The sequence below is a fragment of the Apium graveolens genome, chromosome 4, assembly GCF_009905375.1.
Source record: "Apium graveolens cultivar Ventura chromosome 4, ASM990537v1, whole genome shotgun sequence".
Taxonomy (NCBI): domain Eukaryota; kingdom Viridiplantae; phylum Streptophyta; class Magnoliopsida; order Apiales; family Apiaceae; genus Apium; species Apium graveolens.
The window spans coordinates 3,922,264-3,935,052 of record NC_133650.1 but is presented as its reverse complement, the minus strand read 5'-3'; positions in this window follow the sequence as shown (position 1 = coordinate 3,935,052).

The window sequence follows — 12,789 nt, the reverse complement described above, 5'->3', positions numbered from 1 at the left end:
ATCTGACAGATTGAAGCTTTAATGTAAATGTAGAAGATGAAGAATGAAAATATGTATTACAAAGCCTAACAAAGACAGAGAGATAGTTTTTGTTTATATACAGGTACATATGAATCTTCTAGACTATATGACATATATAATCTGTATGTATAACTCTAACTAACTATGCTGATGTGACTTGATGATTCAACAGTTTTTCCCACCTTTTCTTTCCTTGAGTCTTTGCAGTCTTTACTCTCTATATTTGGCAATGTCTCTGTACTCTATATATCTGTAACATCCCCCCTCAAGTTGGAGGGGAGAAACAAATTACACACTCCCAACTTGGAGATAAGAAACTGCAATTGAGATGAAGATACAGCCTTGGTGAAAACATCAGCAGGCTGAGATGTAGTAGAAATATGTGCAGTAGTAATAACCCCAAGCTGAATCTTTTATCTGACTATGTGACAATCATGCTCAATATGTTTTGTTCTTTCATGGAACACAGAATTTGAAGTAATATAAAGAGCTGATTTGCTGTCACAAAACAAGGTTACAGGAGTAATATTATAATAACCAAATGTCTGAAATAAGGTAAGCAACCAAACCAGCTCACAGCAAGTATCAGCCATGCATCTGTACTCAGCTTCTGCTGATGATCTAGAAACAATATGCTGTTTCTTACACTTCCAAGAAATTAAAGATTCACCAAATTTAACACAATAACCTGTCAAAGAGTGTCTTGTGGTTTGGCACCCACCCCAATCAGAATCACAAAATGCAATAAGAACAGGTTTAGAAATTGCAGACATTAACAAACCTTGACCTGGTGAACCTTTCAGATATCTGATAACTTTGTAGGCAGCATGAAGATGATCAATTCTGGGCTTAGCTATAAATTGTGATAGAACCTGTACAGCATAAGACAGGTCTGGTCTTGTGACTGTAAGATAGAGCAGCCTGCCTACTATCCTTCTATAAGTAGATAACTCAGAATCAGATAAAAGCATGCTAGTATTCTGTTGTAGATTATGATTTTGCTTTATAGGTATTTTAGATGGTTTTGCACCTAGAAGTCCAGAGTCAGCAAGTATGTCTAATGTGTACTTCCTCTGATTCAAGTAAATATCAGCAGAAGATCTAGCTACCTCAACACCTAAAAAATACTTTAAATCACCCAAGTCTTTGACTTTAAAACGAGTGCTGAGAAAATCAATCCCTTGCTGAATTGCAGACTTTGTACTACTAGTAACTAGAATGTCATCTACATATACCAAGATGGCCACAAATTGAGAAGAAGTGTGTAGAGTAAACAAACTGTTATCTGAATGAGATTGCTTATATCCAACAGATTTCAAAGCATCAGAAAACTTTGTAAACCAACATCTAGGAGCTTGCTTAAGTCCATAAATGGATTTCTTGAGTCTACAAACCCAATCAGAAGTGTTCTTAATGACATTTAACACTGGAATAGATGAAAGTTGAAAGTATCCAGGAGGCACTCTCATGTTGACAGTTTCTTGTAGATCACCATGTTGAAAAGCATTAGTTATGTCCAGTTGAGATATGGACCAGCCTTGAGCAGCCGCAATAGCAATTAAAATCCTAACTGTAGTCATTTTTGCCACAAGTGCAAAAGTTTCAAAGTAGTCTAGGCCAAATGTTTGTGTAAATCCTCTGGCAACTAACCTTGCCTTGTATCTTTCAACAGTACCATCAGAATTGTATTTTACTTTAAATAACCACTTACAATCAACAATATGAGTATTGGCAGGTTTGGGAACCAATTCCCAAGTTTGATTACTTTCAAGTGCATGTAACTCTAACTTCATAGCAGCAAGCCATTTAGAATCAGTAGCAGCTTGTTGATAAGTATATGGTGTAGGTATGACAGCAGTAACACACAAGTATTTGTGATATGAAGATGAGAAAGCCTGATATGACATATAGTTGTGAAGTGGATAAGCACAAAAAGATGTACCTGACAGAGCTCCTGCAGATGGAGTAGATTGATGCTTGTTGAAAAGAGGGAAGCCTGTATAGTCTTTGAATTTTGAAGGCACAGTCTTGGTTCTAACAGGTCTAGTTTGAGCAACAGGTATAGATGATGATGAAGGATTAACCACATGTGTATTAGAATTATTATCTATATCTGGTGAAGATATATGTGGAATAGATGAAGGCATAGTTTGAACATATATGACATTATCATCAGTAAACAATGGTGTATCAGGAAATATGTATGTAGAAGATGTGGATAAAGAAGTAGAGACAGTATCAGATGTCTTATAGTGAAAAGGAAAGCAATCTTCTACAAACACAATGTCTCTGATAATATAACATTTTTTTGATGAAATATCTAAAACTCTGTACCCTTTTTTGTTAAAAGGATAGCCAATAAAAACACACTTGAGTGTTTTGACTGCAAATTTGTTTTTCTGAGAATAAAGATCAGAAATGTAACAGAGACAGCCAAAAGCTCTCAGTGAAGAATAATCTGGAACTTTTTTTAACAGTATCTCATAGGGTGATTTAAAATTGAGAATAGGAGAAGGTAACATGTTTATGATGTGAGTAGCTGCAAGAATGCAGTCTCCCCAAAACTGAATAGGTAAGTTTGACTGAATTTTGAGAGATCTGGCTACATTGAGTAAATGTTGATGTTTTCTTTCTACAGTGCCATTTTGCTGAGGTGTATGTGAGCAACTGGTCTGATGAATTATTCCTAAAGATAGTAAATGAGTTGACAGATCATGATTAACAAACTCTGTGCCATTATCTGTTCTTAGAATTTTGACAGAGGTTTTAAACTGATTTTGTACATACTGAATGAAGTTTTTGAGTAGCTGTGCTACTTAAGATTTTGCAGTTAGAAGAAAGACCCATGTACATATGGAACAATCATCTACTATTGTAAGAAACAGATTATATTGACCATGAGTGACATGTTTATATGGTCCCCAAATATTACAATGAACTAGACCAAATATTTCTGTAGTAACAGTAGCACTAGTAGGAAAACTAGGTCTGACTTGCTTAGACAAATGACACACATCACAATGCTCAATTGGAGTAATATTACAAGAAGAAATACTTTTGATATGACTAAGTACACTATTAGAAGGGTGACCTAGCCTCCAATGCCAGTGATGACCTTAAATAGAAGTAGCAGAATGAACCTGAACATGAGTGTGCTGCAATTTGTCACTATACAGTTTGTACAAACCCTCTTCCAACTCACCAATCTCTTTCTCCATCTTGGATGCAAGGGCCTGCAGAATACATTTATTGGAAGAAAAAACAATAGAGCAAGAAAGTGATTTGGTGAGTTGTGGAACAGATAACAAATTACATTCAAATGTAGGCACCACCAAAACATCTCTAAGTTGAATCTCTGGAGTTAATTGTACTGTACCAATATGGCTCACTATTGATATATTACCATTTTGTAAGTGAATTTCTGAATTAACAACTATTGCATCTTGAAGCAAATGATAATGAGGAGTAATGTGATGTGTAGCTCCAGAGTCAATTATCCAAGTATAATGTGATGACTTAAATTTAGTATTACCAGCAAAAATAACAGAATTGGTGAAATATGTACCTGCACCTTGACTGACATCAGTGTTAAGCCAGGGAGCACAATTTGCAGTATGTGAAGGCAATTTTGCTTGCAACATAGAAATCAACTGTTGGCACTGAGTTTCTGATAGACTATCAGTTGATGAAACCTGAGAAACCTGAGAAACCACATCTGAAGAATTCTGAGAATTCTGAGCCAGATTAACAACTTGATTTGTCTTCTTAGGCTTGAATTTAGGCTTTGGTTGCCCATACAAACGATGCCATTCTGGATAACCATGCAGTGCAAAACATTTCTCCCTTGAATGCCCTGTGAACTTGCAGTAATCACAAACAACGGATGTATTTTCTGACTTACGATCATCCTTTTTCACAAATTTTGGCTTATTACCAAACTTCACATTCATAGCAGCATTTTCAGGAAGAAATACAGTGTGATTAACACTCTCCCTCTGGTTTTCTTCTTGAAGAAGCATTGCATAAGCATGACTTAAATCTGGCAGAGGACTCATTAACAATATTTGTCCACGAATACTCGTGAATTGCTCATTGAGCCCCATTAGAAACTGACTAAGTTTCATCAATTGTTCATATTGTGTGAGTTTCTGTGTGTGTTGACAATTACAAGCAGGAATTTGACAAACACAACGAGGAATAAGTGCAAGATTATCTAATTCATCCATTAATCCTTGAAACTTAGTGAAATAAGTTGTAACAGATTTTGTACCCTGAGTAAGTGATGATAATTCTTTGCGTAGATTAAACAGACGAGGAACATTATTTTGAGCATAGCGATGATGTAAATCGTCCCAAATCTGCTTAGCAGTTGACATATAAACAACACTTTTACGAATTTCTGATGAGACTGAGTTTAAGATCCAGGAGATTACCAGATCGTTGCTACGCATCCAGAGCGCAAGAAGAGGTGAGTTTGCAGCTGGTTTCACTTGAGATCCATCAATGAAACCGAGTTTGAGTTTCGCAGATAGTGCAATTGATACAGAACGACTCCAATGGTGATAATTTTGATCAGTAAGCACTTCACTTACAAGCGAAAGTACAGGATGATCGGATGTGCTAAGATAATAAGGATGATTAATGTCGATGACTGAAGTAGTAGAAGAAGATGCCATGGATTGCGTTGTTGAAGTAGTAGATGTCGAGTTTGTTATAACGGAAGCATACGATTTATACATTCAAAGAAAACAAGCAGAGACGAAGCTCTGATACCATGACATATTGAAGCTTTAATGTAAATGTAGAAGATGAAGAATGAAAATATGTATTACAAAGCCTAACAAATACAGAGAGATAGTTTTTGTTTATATACAGGTACATATGAATCTTCAAGACTATATGACATATACAATCTGTATGTATAACTCTAACTAACTATGCTGATGTGGCTTGATGATTCAACAGCTTTTCCCGCCTTTTCTTTCCTTGAGTCTTTGCAGTCTTTACTCTCTATATTTGGCAATGTCTCTGTACTCTCTATATCTGTAACATAATCAATCGTATATTGAACTTTCATTTAACAATTCATGAATTTTGCAACATTTCACGAGTCACAAGCCCATAACATTTTCGGTCAAAGTTTTAGTTCACAAAAGAGATATATGATCATACTTTCATCATCAATAGCAGTCTTCTGGGTCTGGATCCTCATTTACACATTCTAATTTACATTGCATGTTAATGTAGTCTCTCACATGCAGCAAGATCATGTATAACAATCGATCCCTCCCGAAACACCATATTTTCTCCAAGTCGAGGCTCTTTTTTCATTCTAACAATCGATCCCTCCCAATCAAATGCAAGAAGTCCACAATTTTTCAGATAATGGGGCCAAACACGATTCATATACTTGCTTGCTTCTGAGTCCTGATCAAGATCATGTATACAATCTGATCATGATTAATAGAGCCCCCTATAGATGTGAGTAACTTCGATCAAAGGCATTGTCTTAATTTCATTCAAGAAAGAATCTTCAACCATGCGGCCACATGTATCCTCATGATGATCGCAACAGCCGTGAGTGTATATAAGAACAATCTCAAACTCTTTCGAGTTTTCTGACAACTCTTGATAAAGCTTCTTAAGTGTCCGTGTGGTGTGTAATTCATCATGTTCATCTAGACATGGACAAAAATATACGCCCACTACCTTATGATCAAGACCATCGAGGGGTGCCTGCCAAATTAAGTAGCATTTGTAAAGAAAGAAACCGATGTTAGTAAAAGTATGTATAGTTGAATGTACATATGAAAAAACTAGTAATACAAAACAACATACTTGTCAAGGCGTAAAAACGAACAAAGACAATAGCGAACTCTAAGGTGCCCTCCTAGATGTCCATTAGGCGAATTAGGCGTTTTACTATAAACTAGCTTAACACAGATTTATTTTACTATTATATATTTTTTTAAAAATATATTGAATTTAATTCTTAATTTTGTTCATTTAAAACTTTAAAATGATATGATTACTTGATAATTATATTAGTAGACGTATATGTTTGTAACTTTTTAAAATATTTAAACTTTTAAAGTGATAGTATTGGTAAGGGGGGAATATTATTATAACGAATTTATTATTTTATTGAGGGTAAAAATATAATGTCTCCATTATGTTGGAACCTTAAAAAAATTATTATTTTAACATGGTGATTACTTAATCGATGAACTATAACTCTATAAAAGATATTTGAGAAAGACAATATTATTGATTGAACGATATAATTTTATTGATAATTATCTCTGTATTTAAAAAAAATATTTATGTTTTAATAGGATACGAATTATACTTAGTGTAATATTAATTTGTTTATCTCATGTCAGTGGTTTACATTATTTTATTTTAGCCCAATGCCCAATATACCGACCAAATCAAACTAATTATTTTTAGTTTATTTTTATTTTTTTTAAAAGTCTGGATCAATAAGATAATTTTATTTTAGATTGAATAATTAGTATATATGATTTTATTTTTGTTGGTCTACATTGTATTTTTATTTAGTTTTGTGTTAATCTGAATCAATTGTATAATATATTTTTTTATCCTGTATAAGTAAAATATATTATTTTATTTATCCAATTTCATTAGTATAATTTTTTAGGGGGGATTGATAATATTATTATTTTATCTTAACCCGAGTCACATTATATATCAACTAAATCTTAAAAATTATATTTAGTCTGCTTAAATTTAATTTAGCCCGAAGTAATAATTAGAATAAATATAAAACTCGATATGAATTAAAATTTAAATTGGTAGAAGAAGTTGAATTTAATATAAATTATAATGATACAAAGTTCGATATAAAATAGAATTGAAATTGATGAAGTAATAGAGGAAGTTGACTTCAATATCAATTAGAATTGATCGACCTAGTAATTAGAATTAAATAATTAAATAATTGATCGACCCAATAATTAGAATTAAATATTTAAATATGGGTAATTAAGTAATTTCAGTAAATACCGACCTACCAACTACCAAACTTTTAATGTTTCGTCTATTATAATATAGTATAGATAGATATCTATTATAATATAGTATAGATATCAATTAGTAATGTGGAACTCAATATAAGTAAGAATATAAATTGGTAAAATAAGTTGACTTTAATATTCATTATAATGATACAGAGTTCGATATGAAATAGAATTTAAATTGTTAGAGGAAGTTAACTTTAATTTCAATTAGAATTAGAATTGAACTACCTACCAATTAGAATTAGAATAATAAAATAAGGGTAATTATGTAAATTCAGTAAGTACCGACCGACCGACTACCAAACTTTTAATATTTCATCTATTATAATATAGTATAGATACGTATATATTAGATATTATGTGCATACATTTTAATTGGTTTTAACAATAATTATATTATTAATTTAAAGATTAGTCTATTTGATTTAAACAAATAAATTTTATTAACTTTTGTTTGTTTAATTTGAAGACTCTTGTTAAAAGTATGATGGTTCAATACTTAATTGTACAACTTTATAAATTTAACCACTTAAAGACGAAAATAGGTAAAATAAATCATATATTTAAAAAATCACACATTTACATATAGTTCATTGCCTAAATCGCCTAATGGTACGCGTTGCTTAGTTACCGCCTAATTCGCCTAACCTAATGGAATCAAGACGGTTGAGACACCTTTTCATTTTTTACGGCCTTTCTAAGCGACGACTAAACAACGTCTTAATAACTATGCAAAACAGACAAATATCTTTATTTTTTGTTAAGAAAACAGACAAATATCGAATATAAATAATTAGTAAATAAAACTTTATAAATCTCAATATATTATCTAAAATAATAGAATTCATAATTTTTCATTTGGTTATAGTAGAATTTAGGAAAAATGTATATAACTCCACAAAAATAATTTTTAATTCTCAAATATATATTTTATTTGATATTTATTTTGAATTTAGTGATTCAAAAGATATGCATTTAAATTTAATGAGTAACTTGATAGTAGCCCTTCACTTTAGCAAGCGATTTGAGATTTAATACTATAATTATTTTGTCTGAGCATATAAATAATGTTATAAGGCCCTCAGTTGGTTAAAGAGGGGATAACTATCCTCTTGGTCACAAGTTTGAATCTCACGGGAAGAGAATTTATGATTATGCTTCCTGAACCGGAGCCTGTCACTTAAATGCGGTTTACCTTGGTTCACGTGGTTTGCAGGCTATTGCGTGAGCCCGTGGGGTTTACCCAGTGCGCACCCGAAGGGTAGCGGCTGGGGGTTACCTACGATAAAAAAATAATGTTATAAGAAAATATATTATCTATTATATCTTAATGAGCACTAGTGAAGAGCCCCTTAAATTAGTACTAAGAATAACATTTTTGTAAATATTTTGACCCATATTTTTGAAATTTGACCAGTAGGTCGACCCATATTCATAAATCAACTAAATTCTATACAAATATGCAAAGATCCATGGACTATCCACATTTTAAATGGTATTTAAAATTATTAAAAAAAATCAATTATCATTATTAAAAAGATCAAACATATTATTAAAATAGATTTGTTTTTATACTCAATCAATTACATATCCACAATTCATATCTTCAGTAATTCAAATTCAAAAATAATTACTACTTTCATTGATAATTATTATTATTATTTTTTTTGTTAAATGCCATATCCATAAATCTGAATAATTGTATACATCTTCATCTCCGATCGATAAAATTAGTACACCTTAAATATAGAAAACATTTAATTTATTGTTCAACCATTCACCTGACTACAATGTTGTCAAATTAGATATACAAAGGAGAGAGGTATATTGTTATTAACACCTCGATTAAAATGAATACATATGTTTATAGAGAGTTAATTTTCAATGTGACATGTTGCATGTACCAATTTTCTGTAATAATTATTATATATCATACTTATGTTTTTAACCGCATTTGCATGATAAACATATCTAGACAAGAACATGGGGAATGTATTCGTGGTTTTAATTGTGAAAGATGAAAACGTAAATAAAATATGGTCTAATCAGATGATACAAAATCTCCACCATCATGTAATCATCTTTCTATTTTCAAAATTATTCTAAAATATAATAGTCTCTTAAATAATGTTTACTGCATAGACGCTACCAGAACAGAATTCATAAAGGTATTGTCCGAGGATACAACCATAAAATATAAGGGGGACTGAATGACAATGATTCTTTGATTCAGCGGCTCATCTCTTCCACTTTGAAACTTTCCTCTTCGATTTTATACTATTTTTTTTTTGAAATAAACGTACTTGCATTAATCAAATTGCTTCCAAAGCAAGGTTACACATAATAAAATCAGGAGCGGTAATAAGCCACTCTTGTAAATCAGACATAGAATAAGCACCCTTTGCTAACAAATGGGCAACACTATTCGCTGATCTAGGAACAAACATAATTAACACTTCCTCATAGTGTTTAATCAACTCCCTACAATCATCAACGATCGTATCAAATGTCGAACACCCTTGTTTATCCTTTGCTGCGTTGATTGCATCTACTAGAACTTTGGCATCCGTCTCAAAAATACACCTACTCGATCTCCATTCCTTCGTCCATGATAGAGCTTCCCTCATACTTAACGCTTCTGCAACTCTTGGTTGACATATGGCCTGCAACCTCCTGCTTCTAGATCGAACAAATTGTCCAGTATCATCCCTTATTACACATCCCAGGCCAGTCAATCCTCCCTCTGTATCACAAGCTGCATCTGTGTTAATTTTTATCCACTGTAGAGGTGGTTTGCACCATGTACTGACTCTTCTTTGCCTCTGAGTCTCCCTCTGATCATCAACCTCCCTGGCCTTACTCCAATCAGACCTCATATTTAGCACCATAGATTTCACCCCAAAAACGGACATTGTCACCCTCTCCCATATCCATTTATTCCGTCTGTACCATAAAGCCCATCATACCATACCAAACATAGCTCCCTGTTCCTTACTACAATTACTCAGAACTCTTTTAGTCACTTGTAAAATCGTGTCGCCAGGCATCATTGATATCAAACTAAGCATACCTACATCAGTCCATACTTGAACAACAAAGTCACACTGAAACAGTACGTGTAAACTGTCCTCAATATGATTATGACACCAAGCACATCTATCCACGACATTGACATGTTTAGTGATCAGATTAGCAGCCGTTGGCAGCACATCTCTACACATTCGCCAAACAAAATTCACTACTTTTCCTGGAAGCTTGAGTCCCCAGACTTTATTCCAAAACCTTCTATCAGGACAATCACTTTCTCCCTTTATTTTACGGTAACAGCTCCGTACGGTGAACCTACCTGTGTCATCAAACAACCAGTACCAAGAATCATCCCGTTTTCGAATAGGAATATGAACTTGTTTCATCAGACTCCTATCCCTTTTGTTAAATAAGTCTTCTAGAATCTCTTCATCGCAACCCATCTGATCCTCATCCATCAACTGATCAATTGTGGTATGTTCCAACTGTGGATACCGTTCAGTTGTTATACATCCATTTTGAGCACAGGGCAACCATGGGTCTTGCCATATCAACGTACTTTTTCCATCTCCTATTTTTCTTCTCATTCCCTGTCGTACCACATCCTGAGCCTCAAGAATACTCCGCCAAATATAACTCGGGTTACTTCCAATTTCAGCATTCAAAAATTCAGAACGTGGGTAATACCTGGCCTTCATTAGAGCTGTAACTACATGATTGCAGTTATTAACTAAACGCCATGCTTGCTTTGCCAACATTGCGATATTAAATTCCTTCAGCTTCTTAAACCCAAGACCTCCAGCCTCCTTTACTTGACAAAGCTTGTCCCATGAAAGCCATCTTATTCCTCCATTCGAACTGTTCTTCCCCCACCAAAAAGCATTAATTTTTTTCTCAATCCCATCACAAACTTCTAATGGAATTAACATCAGACTCATCCAAAAGTTTGGAACTGTCTGGGCAGATGTTTTTAGTAACAAAACTTTCCCAACCTTTGTCAAAGTCTTGTTTCCCCATGCTTGCAGTTTCTGGTCTACTCGATCGAGTAAGAATGAGAAGGTTGCAACTCGATTTCGACTAATTACCATGGGCATTCCCAAGTAATTCCCTGTTTTATCAATTTCAGTCACTCCCAACTTATCACAAACTTTTCTTCTATCCTCCACCTTTGTGTTAGGAGAGAACACAACTGTAGACTTCCCAAAGTTGATTTGCTGTCCTGAGATCGACTCATATATGTTTAAGATACGTTTCATATTATCTGCTTCCACCTCCGTAGCCTTGAAGAATAGGTAACAGTCGTCTGCAAAAAATAAGTGAGAAATGTTTGGTGCATCCCTAGCCACTGTACATCCATGAATAAGCACAGCTTCAACATTGCTTCTCAACATAGCGCTTAAACCCTCAGCACACATGATGTAAATGTATGGAGAAATTGGGTCCCCCTGTCGTACGCCACGGGTTGGAATCACTCTTCCCATCTCCATTCCATTATGCAGAAAACCATAAGATACCGTCGTTTTATACCGTTTTTTTAGTTTAAAAGATGGACATGTTTTTCAGCTATTTTATATTCATAGATCCAATTTAGATAGGTTATAAAAATAAGATATATTTTTTTCATGAAAGGTTGTATATGGAACTTATTAAAGACCAGTAATAAAAGTAGGAAATTATCCTATTAGTAATTTAATTTGTAAAATTGACTTAAAAGATATTCTCCTACATAAAAAAAAAGATATTCTCAAGGAAATTTGCATATTTTTGTCCATTAAAATTATTATTTCCTAATTGCTCTTATGTTTCAAATTTTTAATTCATTCCTCCAAAAAGAGTATTGATTCTACTAATCAAACTATTATTATGCTAAAATAAGAAAGTATTTAATGTACTAAACCAATTATAGTAAAGTTTGTGCATTGATTAAGCAAAATAATATATTTTCAGCATCATGTGTTATTGTTTCCCTATTCACATTATTTTTCAAAATTTAAAATTTAAATTATTTATCTCAATAGCCTATTCTTGGACATATTAGTTCCTTAACCCATTGATAATTAACAACCGAAAAGGAAAGTTATTTAATATGTTGGGTATGAAATTTGCACATTTCTGTCCATGAAGATTATTCTTTCCTACATGGTGATGAGGATCAAGGAATGAATATGTTAATTTGGATTTGGTTATGCGTACTTGTGGTGATGTTCAATTGGAGAGGATGCAAACATGAGTTATGCAGCTTACTTGGACAACAGGGAATAAAGGAGCGATGCATGAAGTTGGACAAGTAGCTGATTATTATATAATTATTAATTCGAATTTTGCTTGCAAGTTTTTACCTTTCACTTGAAAGGGTTTTTCTTGTTTTAAGCACTTAGGATTTTATTTTCCTATTTGGATTTGGTTTTTGTCTTTTTTCTATTTGGATTTGGTTTTTAAATTTGTTTCCTAGAAGGATTCAGATATTGGCTAATTCAAGCTGATATTGAATTTCTCTCGAAATCCTATTGGGTTTGGGTTATTGTCTAAGCCTATAAATACCCTTCTAATGTAATCTTTTAAGGGAGACAATGGATGATATAAAACTTGTGTTTTGAGATTAACTATGAGTAGTTTTTCTTTTCTCTAAACTTCAATTACTGGATTGTTTTGAAGGTTAGATTCGAATTACTTAGTTTCTGGATTGATCTAAGCAATTTGA